Source organism: Lynx canadensis, chromosome A1 (genome assembly GCF_007474595.2).
Source record: "Lynx canadensis isolate LIC74 chromosome A1, mLynCan4.pri.v2, whole genome shotgun sequence".
Taxonomy (NCBI): domain Eukaryota; kingdom Metazoa; phylum Chordata; class Mammalia; order Carnivora; family Felidae; genus Lynx; species Lynx canadensis.
Window position 1 is genome coordinate 106090600 of NC_044303.2, and position 12348 is coordinate 106102947.

General features: G+C 39.2%; 1 pseudogene; it reads left to right on the forward strand.

The window, feature by feature from the left end:
- The first annotated feature begins 3065 nt into the window (after nucleotides 1–3065).
- The window catches only part of LOC115515715, a 39061-nt pseudogene continuing 29778 nt past the window's right edge, over nucleotides 3066–12348 (forward strand).

The following is a 12348-nucleotide window of genomic DNA, read 5'->3' on the forward strand; positions in this document are numbered from 1 at the left end:
GGATGTTCGCTACCTCTCTTTCTTGTCAATTTTATTTGGAGTTCTCAGTGTTTGCACAGGACCAGATGTCAGGTGGAGCCTTGCTTGGTTGTATGATGTGCACTCCGGTACTGACACCTTGTGATTTGGCAGGAGGGTCAGCGGTCAAGAGTACTGGGAGGGTGCTTCCCATGATTCTCACGTTTACCAAAAATCATCAGAATAGGATAGTAACTATAAATGACAAAAGACTTAAAATACTGATGGCAAAAGATCTGATGAGAGTTTATTTGATAAGGAAATGCAATTATTTCTGTAGCATATAATTGGACAATGAAAGTACTGACAAATTTCTGGAAACTTCAAACAATTTATGGAATACCTACGTTAGTACCATACATCCACACACAACCCAAGAACATTTATTGTCTTATTTGACAATGCTTCCCATGTAACTTAGCAAACCAAATAGGCCTAATTAGTTTAACAGTTCTCTTTTTCAAGGTGAGAGACAAATTCTTTGAGATTTTCCAGGGATACTGGGAAATTTCAGTTAGTTTGTGGGACAAAGAATTCATTTAGAATTTAATTTTGACAAAATGTCAAAGGGTTTGAATACTTGATTAAATAGGATCACAGATCATTATGGAATAATACTTGATTACCTATTTAACCAAAGGGACAATATAAGATGTTAAAGGCAAATAGAGAAGGTTATATAGCTGTAAAGAAAACCTAGCTCTTTTAATATTGGGAAGACTAGGTTTTCTTCAGTAATCAAAGACTTTATAACGACAACATGATGCATAGCAAATTATTTTGGTAAGACACAAAATGTTTGCTGTCCTAGGCTGGTAACTTAAAAGGTAAAAAAACAAACAAAAGCTCTGTTCGTAATTTTTTAAGAGCAGACCAATAACAAAGAACACTTGGTCCTTTTTACAGAGTTAAAACCAAATCCTAACTTTGTACCTGTATACTTTCGGTGTTTAAACTCATCTTTTAGGAGCGTCTTGGTGGCTCAGTTGGTTAAGCGTTCAACTCTTGATTTCTACTCAGGTCACTATCTCATGGTTCCTGGGTTTGAGCCCCAAGTCAGGCTCTGTGCTGACAGTGCACAGAGCCTGCTTGGGATTCTGTCTCTCCTCTCTCTCTCTCTCTCTCTCTCTCTCTCTCTGCCCCTCCCCCACTTGTGAGGTTTGTGGAAAACCTCTCTCTCAAAACAAACATTTAATAAAAACCTCATTTAAAAAAAATGTATATAAATCCATTCCACTCTTAGCTACACTTGAAATTATTTTCCCAAGCTTACTTTTCCACAAACATGCAACATTTTTATATCCATTATGCACACACACACATACATATACATACATATGTATTATCCTTTACATCAACATACAGAGATCTTTAATTAAGATGGAAATAAAGATTCTTATGTTCTACATTTAGAGTTTGTGTCTTTGGAATGTTTGAGTAAATCCTTCCACAAGGGCTTCAGAATATTTTTCTTTCCCTTTAGGTACATAGTTTCATTTTAGGTTAGTAGAAGAGAAGGCCTTTTAAAAGTCCCTATCAGACTCCTGGGGAGCCTATGTGGCTCAGTTAAGCGTCTGAATTCAGCTCAGGTCATGATCTCGTGGTTCAAGAGTTTGAGCCCCACATCTGGCTCTGTGCTGACACAAGGACGCTGCTTCGGATCCTCTGTCTCCTTTTCTCCCTCTCTCTCTGCCCTTCCCCTGCTCATACACACACACACACACACACACACACACACACACACACACACACACACTTTCTCTCAAAAATAAACAAATATTTAAAGATAAATAAGACTTTGAATATCAGCTTTTAATTTGGCTAACTACTGACCTTAGAGCTATTAAAAAAAAAAATTCATGGGGCACCTGGGTGGCTCAGTCGGTTAAGCCTCCAACTTCAGCTCAGGTCATGATCTTACAGTTGGGTGAGTTACAGCCCGGGGTCAGCTCTGTGCTGACAGCTCATAGCCTGGAACCTGCTTCGAATTCCATGTCTCCCTCTCTCTCTCCCCCTCCCCTACTCGTGCTCTGTCTCTCAAAAATAAATATTAAAAAAATAAAATTAAAAAATAAATCTTTTGAGTGTCTTGTTAGGTTTCACCCAATACAAAAGTAAAAATTCCTAGTCGTATTGAATAATCCTATGGACTCAAGAGGCATCCTTAAAGAGGTGCAAAAGATACTCCCTTCCCCAGACCCAGAGTCACTCCCAAGGAGAACCAAAATAAAAACTGAGACAACAGCTCTGAGATCTGGCAACAGTTGGTAGGACCCTACTCACGAATGGAGCATGACCCCATCTCTGTCAGGCTGCAGATAGGGAGCAGGGTCCATTTCTGTGCCTCCACGTTTTGGGGGGCCCCCACTGAGAGGGTTGAGCTGCCTGCACACACAAAAAATCTGCATGATCCAGTCAAGCAGAAAGCAAGTCACGTTCTCAGGACTGGCAATGAGACCAGTAAGAAGGCCACACCCATCCCTGGGAGAGAGAGAACCAACCACGAATGGTACCCGAACGCAAATCCACGAATCACAGGGCAAAGACCTAATCCTTCCAAGTGTTGTTGCCTGCCACTCTGCAGGGAAGGGACAATGTGAGAGTCTACCATCCTTTCTGCACCAGGCCTCACAGGTGCAGGTCTGTAAGCATTGCTTTGATAAGAATCCTCACCCTGTGCTGGTTTCTGCCAGTTTTCCCAGGATGCTGGCAAGCAGTCTTTGCGGTCAGCAGGGTGTCCCGGTGGATCCCATCCTGGTGCCCGGAAACTGCAGAGGAGGAAAAATACATCTTCCTCTACCTCTTACAGTTAGTGGTTGGCAGACACCTGTTTTCCCAGGGCGCCTTGTAAGCGGATGAGCTTGTCTGTGGGAATAGTTCTCCATGGTGGCCACTACCTACTTCTTCAGTCTGAAAACCAAATTTTATTCGCCCAATGCGTCACACTGCACCCGCTCCAGCTTAAGCGGTACCCAGCGCCTCCCCTGATCCGGTCCGGTTTCCGGACGGGACCCAGTGTGCCTCCCTGGATTTGGTCCGGTTTCCGGATGGGAACCAGCGACTCCCCGGATCCGGTCCGGATTCCAAAAGGGACCCAGGGCCTCCCCGGGATCCGGGCCGGTTTCCGAAAGGGACCCAGCGCCTCCCGGATCCGGTCCGGTTTCCAAATGAAACCCAGCGCCTCCCCGGATCCGGTCCGGTTTCCAAAGTGGACCCAGGTCCTCCCCGAATCCGGACCGGTTTCCAAGATGGACCCAGTGCCTCCCAGGATTCGATCAGGTTTTCAAGTCAGACCCAGTTGGACTCCTGCCAGTTTTCAGACTCAATGCAGCAAAAAGAAATGTCCAAATAAAGTCTGAAATCTCCTAAGGCAAAATCTGCAAAGCCAGGATCTGAGGGCGACTCTCCCCGGGCCTCCAGAGGTGGTGAGAAAACAGCTAGCTCCAAGGCACATCAGGTACGTTCATTTGGTTGCTCTTTGGTGCTGGAGGTCACTGGGGGTGTCCTTCAGCTCCCCTTCTGAAGCGGGAGTTATTAAAAGAAAAACTGAGATGCATTAAAAATTGTAGGAGTTCATATGAGCAAAAATCAATTGGAATCGGGTGGTATCCAATCTAACAGGTAGAAAGGACCTCTGAGGAGATGTTAAGGATCCAAAACTTAGAGGCAGAAAGGAGCAGAAACAAGGAGGCTTTAGGAGGCGGAAAAACCAGGTTGGTTATTGCATGGTTTTCTTTTCTTTAGGGGGTGGCACGGGTCTGTCAGGCAGATTACCCAGCTGGGGCTGATCAGGTGATTGCTGATTGACTGATTTAAGATTATCTGGAAGAGCCAAAGCTATGATTAAGTCAGTTTGGTGATGTGGGGCTTAGTATAGACTGTTCAATTTTGGGCCTGGTGCCTTGTTTTTAACAGAATTACAGCTGCCATAATAATGACAGTGGCTAAAATACACGCCAGGCTTTATGCTAAGAGCTACACAAATGTTTAGCACATTTTTATCCTCACAATAATCCTGAAGACATGGGTATGCTTATTATTTCCATTTTTTTGAGACAAGGAAACCTAGGCAAAGAGTTGAAGTAGTTGCCCATGGTTCCATAACTGAAGGTAATAAAGCCAGAATTTGAGCCCAAAAGTCGTGCTCCAGAACAGGTGTTTGCCTGGGACAAATCTCTGGGCAAGGTTTTGTAGCATGTATACACAGAAATTAAATAGTTGGGTCACAAGGTGTGAGCATTTTATTATTTTCAGTGTCACTGTTCCGGTTTATATTCTCAGCAGCACGGAATGAATGTTTCAGGCTCTGGTCTCTCTCCTCATGCAGAGAGCTTACTGGTAATGATACTATGCATGATCTAAACTAGTCATCTATTTGCTGACCGTCTGAAGCCTAGGAGACGTGTGCCTTCAGCTCCACTTAGCATATTGAGTTTCTTTTGTTGTTGTTCTTTTATCTTTTTTGGACATGGCTATCTTTTCCATTTTTCTCTTTTGTACTTAATAATTACATGTTTGGGTAGAGAGCAGTCCTAAAACATGAGCTTTAGCACCACCTGGACTTTCAATTCTGTTCATCTGCTCTAACCACCAAATATTTCTTAAAACTCTTCTCCTTTGTTCCATTACCAAAAATTCAACATGTTTGTGTTGATCATCTTCTTGATGAGCTAGATACAGGGCGTACAAAAACAAATAAGGAAGAACTCTTTTCTCTGAAGACCTTGCAAAGGAATTAGCCATATAAACAACTAATTATAATGAAATGTGATAAATACTAGAATGGAAGCATAATCGTACTCTATGAGAATATACATGACAAAGTATTTATTTTTGCTTGAGGTGGGGCTTAGGGATGGTGACATATATGCTGGAAATTGAAAATGAGTAGGGTTTTTGAGGAAAAAAGTGAAGGTATTTAGCAAAAGTGAGGAATATAAGCAATAACTTGAAGGCCTGAAAGTTCATAGCATTTTCAAGAATCAGCAAGTTGGGCAATTCATATGGTGAGTGGTGGCAATTGGGTTGCCTGGGATGGTAACAGAGAGGTGGGAGCTGGGTCACAGCTCACTACCACCTCCCTGGTTTGGCTTTTATTGATTTTGTATACAGTCTAATTTTACATATCACTTTTCCCTTAAAGATTTTTTTTTTTTTTTACTACAGGAACTCTTAATGATTTATACCACTTTTTAGACAATGACTCCTTTTTTCCCAGTACAATGATTTTTTACCATAAAGTCCACTAAATAAGCATACCAAACAAAGTTGTACTTTTAACATTCTTGTTTGAAGCAAAGGCACACTTACAAATTTGTTTTATACAATAGTTTCTAGTCAAAGAATATTCCACGGCACAAATTTGAAATGCATGCTAAGTTTGGATGAACCCAGATGTGTTGCTTTGCCTGTGGATGCCAAGCAAGAGGAATAAACCTGTATTCTCTTTACTGCCTTTCCCTCTTTTGCACGTATACTATTTTCTCATGCTTTAAAACACATAGTTTTCTGGGCAAAGACTCCAGTCTTTTCTATTTATGTCAAAGCCTTCCATATCAGGTAGTTATTTTAGAGTTTAAGTCTCAAGGGAAAGAGAATTGTCAAGCCCATATGATTTTGATATTGAATGTCTGCCTGGTATTCAAACACCTGACTTTCTACCACCCTTCAAGGAATGATACTTCATTCCTCCTCCAGCCATCATAAATCTTTCTCCTTTTAGAATATAATAAAACTTCTTTATATTACTTTGTATGTGCAAACAGTATTCACTTTCAAATTGATTATTTGTTATTAACATGTTTTTCTTATTGACTTGATGTATTATCTGAGAAAAATGTCGGGTTATTAGACTGGTACGGATGCATTCATATTTAACAAATTTTCACGTAAGAGCATTATTTTTAGAAATGCATTAAGGTCATTACAGAAGGAATAGATGTGTTTGGATTCCATAGAAGGCCATTTGTAAGAGCACAATTAATAAAAAAAAAATTCCAGTCTACTTCTATAGATTGACAAGATTATTCCTGTTGCTTCTAATTCCAAGAAAATAATTCAATTCTGACCGCTAAGTGAGAGCAGATAATTTATTGGGAAAAAAGTTATTGTATTAATCATTTCACCAAAGTCTGTGTGAAATATCTAGTCAGGAAGGGTAAGAGTGAGAGCTGCTGGGGGTCACAATAGCCAGAGATCCAGGGCTATCTTTTAAAAGATATATAGAAAGAGCAGGGGAGAAAGGCAGATAAGGAGAGGGAAAGAATCATAAGCAGGCTTCATGCTCAGCAAAGAGCCCAATGTGGGGCTTGATCCCATGACCCTGGGATCATGACCTGAGCTGAAATTAAGAGCTGGACGCTTGAACAACTGAGCCACCCAGGCGCCCCAGGGCTGTCTTTTATTATTTGTGCTGCCACTCTTTTCTGCCTCATTCTTGTCTATCTCTGCCTCACATTCCAGTTCCAAGGAGAGATATCTAATTGGCATGGACTGGGTTATATCTACATTTTAGTGACTACTTTGGAAAACAGTTTCTCAAAGTAGGTTTTTTTATTAACTATGAAAATGAGTAAAGTGTACTTATAGTGTAGGAGAAACAACAGAAATCGACCAGATTCTATCAATAGTCTATCACACACACACACACACACACACACACACACACACACACACACACACCTATTTTCCTCCATATATGAAAATTTTCAAATACCCTCAGGTGACATAATCAATCTCAAACAGAACATACTCTGAGCCCTGTGGAGTAGATTAACCAAATGATAACCATTTTAAGGCATTCATCTTCAAGTCTGGAGTCTCTGGATTATATATCATCCTTGTTTCTGCAGCTACTTACCAGCTGTTTATGTCTTCCCTTAACCCTTTATATGTATTGGTGTTGTTGTCATTGTTGTTTTTTCTAAACATGTATTAAATAGTGGTGGCCTTCTGGTAACCTTCACATGGGACATAACTATTATTAGCCTTGGTCAATTCTCAGAGTTTCATTTGGGCAAACCATTACCTGTGCCTATGACTCAGTATGGAAACTCTTCTCAGTTCTTTAAAGAGGACATAAAGAAAGGTGTAATTCAAAATACCATCAATTGGAGAGACTGTCTTTCTCCACTGTCTTTTAGGGCCACCCATAAGTAGGACTGAATTACATTTAGAGAGGAGCATGGAGCACCATCTGAAAACCAAACTAGTTTTTCATTCTCCATCACCCAATCAAAGGGAATTGCTAGCGAATCTATAGATAGGGATTTAGGAAAAAGTAAGGGTGTCTTTTAAGTATTTGAGATGACATAAATCTCTCAGATACTTCCATGTGGCAAACTACTGGCTATTCACAAAACTCATCATTCTTTTATTCTCTCTGGAGTTATTTCTAGGCTATTTGTAGCAGCTTCCTTTCTTGTGAAGTGTGATCATATGACTGTGTTCTACCTCACGGAATTGTAAGGTACCATTTCAGGCAAAGACGTTTAAAAAGTTTTGGGCTTCTTTTGCAGTTTTTTAAATCTTCCCTGATACCCTGTATATGTAGAGGATAGCAGTGCTCTAGGGGATGGCAGTAATTTAAGAAGCAGAGATTCTGGATCTCTGAACCACTGTGTGGATGAGTGCTCCCAGCAAGGAACACCCATACTGGGATGTCACATGAATGAGAAATCTACCTCTGTTGGATTAAATGCCTGAAGCTCTACATGTATTGTAGAAATTAGTATTAATCCCTGGGTTGAGAAACACTAATGTCTTGCATTTGGTTCTTTGTACTATAATGGCCTTTATATCAGTGGCCACTGAACTAGCATAGGGATTCTGCCATTGGCCAAAGACGCCTACCCAAGTATACACCAGTAAGCTGGAAAGTAGTCACCGGATAGATTTGTTGTTCCATCGGCCTTGGCAAGTACTCCATTTTGGCACTTGATCCCACTGGCCTCATTCTGACTATTAGACCACAGTGACTTTATGGCTTTCTCAAACTAAGGTTAACTAGAACTCTTTATCCAGTTCTTCCTAAAAGATTTAGGTAGTTCTCTGTCTTGTTTTTCACAACGCACATTACCTTATGTTGATTTAGAAGTCTGGAGGAAAGGACTAGAGAACATAATATGGTGCTACAGAATATCTGTCCTTAACATGTATGATTTTGACTTTATTCCAGGGTCTCTAAGTACGGGAAATTGACTCAGAGGCCATGAATGTAGTATGGATAGCTCAATTTGGTCTTTAGAATATTTTTGGTTATATAGATCTAGTAAAATTATACTACCTATTACTCATATATCTGTGGTTCCATGATTAATAAACCTCAGCTGGAGGTCTCTGTGTGTCTGGCAATCTTGGAACTTGGATGATCATGCTGACTCTCTTGTTTGCTAGGAAAACCAGTGATAATATTCTGCTTGTACACACTGGTGCTTTTTAGTGGTCAGCATCCATTTTGATTCTTGGTGCCTGCCTCCTATTGGTCATTAATTATTTTGAATGTATGCCCTGATAGTAAAGGTGAATGCTGTATGTCTGCCACTACCTGGACTTGGCAGGTCTGAGTTCTTCCCAATCATGTTGATATCAGTAAGCCCAGTTATCAGGGTTGAGAGCTACATGGGATGATCATTTCAGAGGATATATATATATATATATATATATATATATATATATATCAGAGGATATATATCTTGGAGAAAAATGAAGTTACATTTCTCATTCATATGGTTTTGACTTGTGACAAATTTATATCTACTATAGTAATTTAAAATTAAAGTATGATATAAAGTACTTTAAACCAAAATTTTCAGTTAAATACAACTAATGAAAAGTTTTTATTCCTGAGGCTACCAGAAAGAAATAGAAGACTGGCCATCATGAAAAAGCCACATTTTGCTGGTATTACTCGCACGTGTTTTGCAGCTTTCAAAAGCTCAGTAATTCACATCTTTTCTTTTCCAAATATTTGAGTAAAAAATAATATTTCAGGAAGATGTGAACCCATTATTCTGCTACTTACCTCTGTGCACACATATACCGTATTATGAGATGCATGGGGAAAAGTTATAGATTCAATCGGATGTCCAGTAAAAAGTTTTTTTTTTAATTTTTTAAATGTTTATTCATTTTTGAAAGAGAGAGAGAGAGAGAGACTGTGTGTGTGTGTGTGTGTGTGTGTGTGTGTGTGCATGCACATGCATGCATCAGGCGGGGGCATAGAGAGGGGGACAGGGGATCTGAAGTGGGCTCTGAGCTGACAGCAGTGAGCCTGATGCAGAGCTCAAACTCATGAACCATGAGATCACAACCTGAGAGTAAGTTGGAAGTTGAACCGACTGAGACACCCAGGTACCCCCAGTAAAAAGTTTTTAAAGTCATTCTTTTTCAAGTTAAGTAAGGACTTTGTCATGTGTTGAGAGTCAAAGAGTGGGAAAAGACCCATGTGCTCAAGGATAGTGGTGAATAGTAAAGTTTACAATTAGCTTTGGGGAATTAGGAATGGGTTAGAAGGGTAAAGTGACTACCAACTAGTGATAACCCTTTCTTCTGACATAGCTAAGAGATCATGATCTGGAGTGGAATTGAAGCCAAGCTATCATCCTTCTGCTGTACCATATTGCCTACAGCGGGTTCCTTGGGTAGCTCTTTACACATCACTCCGAAGCTATTTAGTCAATGAAATAATGTTTGCTCCAGGTATTAAGATGGATCTACAGTGGTGGAATCTGAATGAATATTCCTTTTAATTGATATTCCAATTCTGAGTAATTAGGAAAAATGTTGAGGTGGTAGTTGATGCCCCGTGGTTGCAGTACTAAAAGTAGAATATAGTGGAAGCCTTCCTTAGATCTGAGAGTGAATAGCATGTACCAATACAACATAAAAAATCATAGACTCTGTATGTTTTTCTCTAGTGCTTCATTAAGAGTACAAGACATGGGGGTGCCTGGGTGGCTCAGTCAGCTAATGTCCAACTCTTGATTTGGGCTCAGGTCATGATCTCAGGCTCCTGAGATCGTGCCCCAAGCCTGGCTCTGCACTAGCGTGGAACCTGCTTAAGATTCTCTCTCTCCCTCTCTCTCTGCCCCTCTCTCTGGCTCATGTGCACTTTCCCTCTCAAAAACAAAAGCAAAAACAAAAACAAAAACAAAAACAAAAAAAACCGGTGGAAGGTATGGTATAATTTTGTCACATACTCAAAGAAAGGGTAAAGGATTTATTTTTTTTTATTTTTTTGGTAAAAATTTTTTTATTATTTAAACACCAGATTTTTAATGTAGGACAAACACTTGAAGACTTTGTATCTTCTCATTGGCATGCCATTTTTTGTCACTCAATGTGGTAATTTGAAACCATCGAACAATATTACTTTACACGAGATTAACCACTCTCGCTCTTTTGTGGAGACAATATCTGAGATAGAGGATCAACTTGTTTTTTTCCAGTTAAGCTTGACAGAATGATGAAATCTGAATGATTATCATTGTCTTTCCTTTTAAAAAGGGTTTGTTTAAAGGGCCAAATATGGTAGTAGTCTTTGAAAATTCTTTTTAGGTTCAACTCCAGGCAGCTCAGATCTTTTATAAAAACTCCAGCCCTCACTGGGTCCCTTAAGAGTGATCAACCGAAGATCTGTAATATGAAACTTCTGTGTGAATTAACTTCCCCCAGATGGGGCAAACCACAGTGTCTTTTAATGCACTAATGGTATCAAAATGCATGAACATCAGATGTAACTGCATGCTCACATTTGACACCAATCTGGTATTTTAATAAAGGAATTATAATGTAGGGCACTAGGGAAATCACAGTACATCCTCACATCCTGCTTACTGCTGCTTAATAATCTCATAAAGTCTTCTTTCGATCAAACTCCCCTCCTAGGCTTGAATAATAGGATCATAAGAAAGAGATAAGGCAGAAATTAGAATTTAGGACTCCCCAGTATTAATGACTAATGGATTCCCCATTTACCATTAAACACTTTAACCACTGCTCATTGGCTCATGGGGAATATTACTTTCCTTCTGGTCTTAAACAAAATATAGATAATAAAAATAATTTAGGAAACTTCTTTTTGGGACCTGCCCTTAACTCATATTAACATTCTTGGAAAGTCATGTAACTACTGGACTTTGAAAGACAAATGGAACTTTTAAACACCTTTTTTGTTTTTTAATGCAACGTTCCAACTGTGAGATTTGACTGTGAAAAAGCCTTCACGATATTGTATTTAATATTTTGTTTTAAAGGAAAACAATTAACACCCTATGCTTTTCCTAAGAACACGTCTTTCTTAATTGTTAAAAATTTTACAAAATTGAAACATAGGACTTAGAAGGGGCATATGGATACACAATCTTGCAGTTACTCAAAGTGTTCACTTTTTTCTTCATAGTTTACAAAATGTAGAGGAGAGAGAATTATTTTAAAAATTATGTGTAGTTGTAGAGTTTTTATTGTTATGGTATTTCTATAATAATTGTAAAAGAGAACTCTAAACTTATTATCCCATCTCCTAATAAATGAAATGAATCCAGAATTCCAGCCATCTTATTGCATCCTATAACTTCTCCCACCTGTAAGAATGAATTAACTCTGCAAGAATAATAACGTTTCCCTTCCACATCTTTAAGCTAAAGCATACTGAAGAATTGACAACTCTAAAAACTATTTTCTCAAATTAGATACATTGATGAATATACTTGATTCTAAGAAATGTTATCAAGGTTGTCAGTGAACGTAGCTATCTTGTGAAATGGAATTTGGTTATGTATTCACAAGTGTTTTGTGTTGCACCATGATTTTCCTACTCATACCTCAGCTACAACTACCTAACAGCCACCACAACTTTTCATTTCTACCTGAATTACAGAAGAATTTTCAGAGAAGACAGATTTGATTTCAGGCTTCAATTTTAAACTAAAAAATACAGCATTAGAACACAAAGTTGAAATATATGGGGAACCAGGGGCTGACAAATGTGAACTTAGGTTTCCACAAAACCAAGAAAAAAACAAGGAATTTTCCTGCAAAAAGGTACATTAAATGGTTGCATAGAAAGTTTACTACATATAACCTGTGTTTGTGTCATAAAATTTATGATGTCTGTGTCATATATGGGACAAATGCAGGATGTCATAACTGCCACTGGGGCAGGCAAACTCCAATCTTTTCAAAGATGGTAGATCTTTCTTCCTTCCTTCCTTCCTTCCTTCCTTCCTTCCTTCCTTCCTTTTCTTTCTTTCTTTTCTTTCTTTTTTCTTTTCTTTTTTTCTTTCTTCTTCTTCCTTTCTTCCTTCCTTCCTTCCTTCCTTCCTTCCTTCC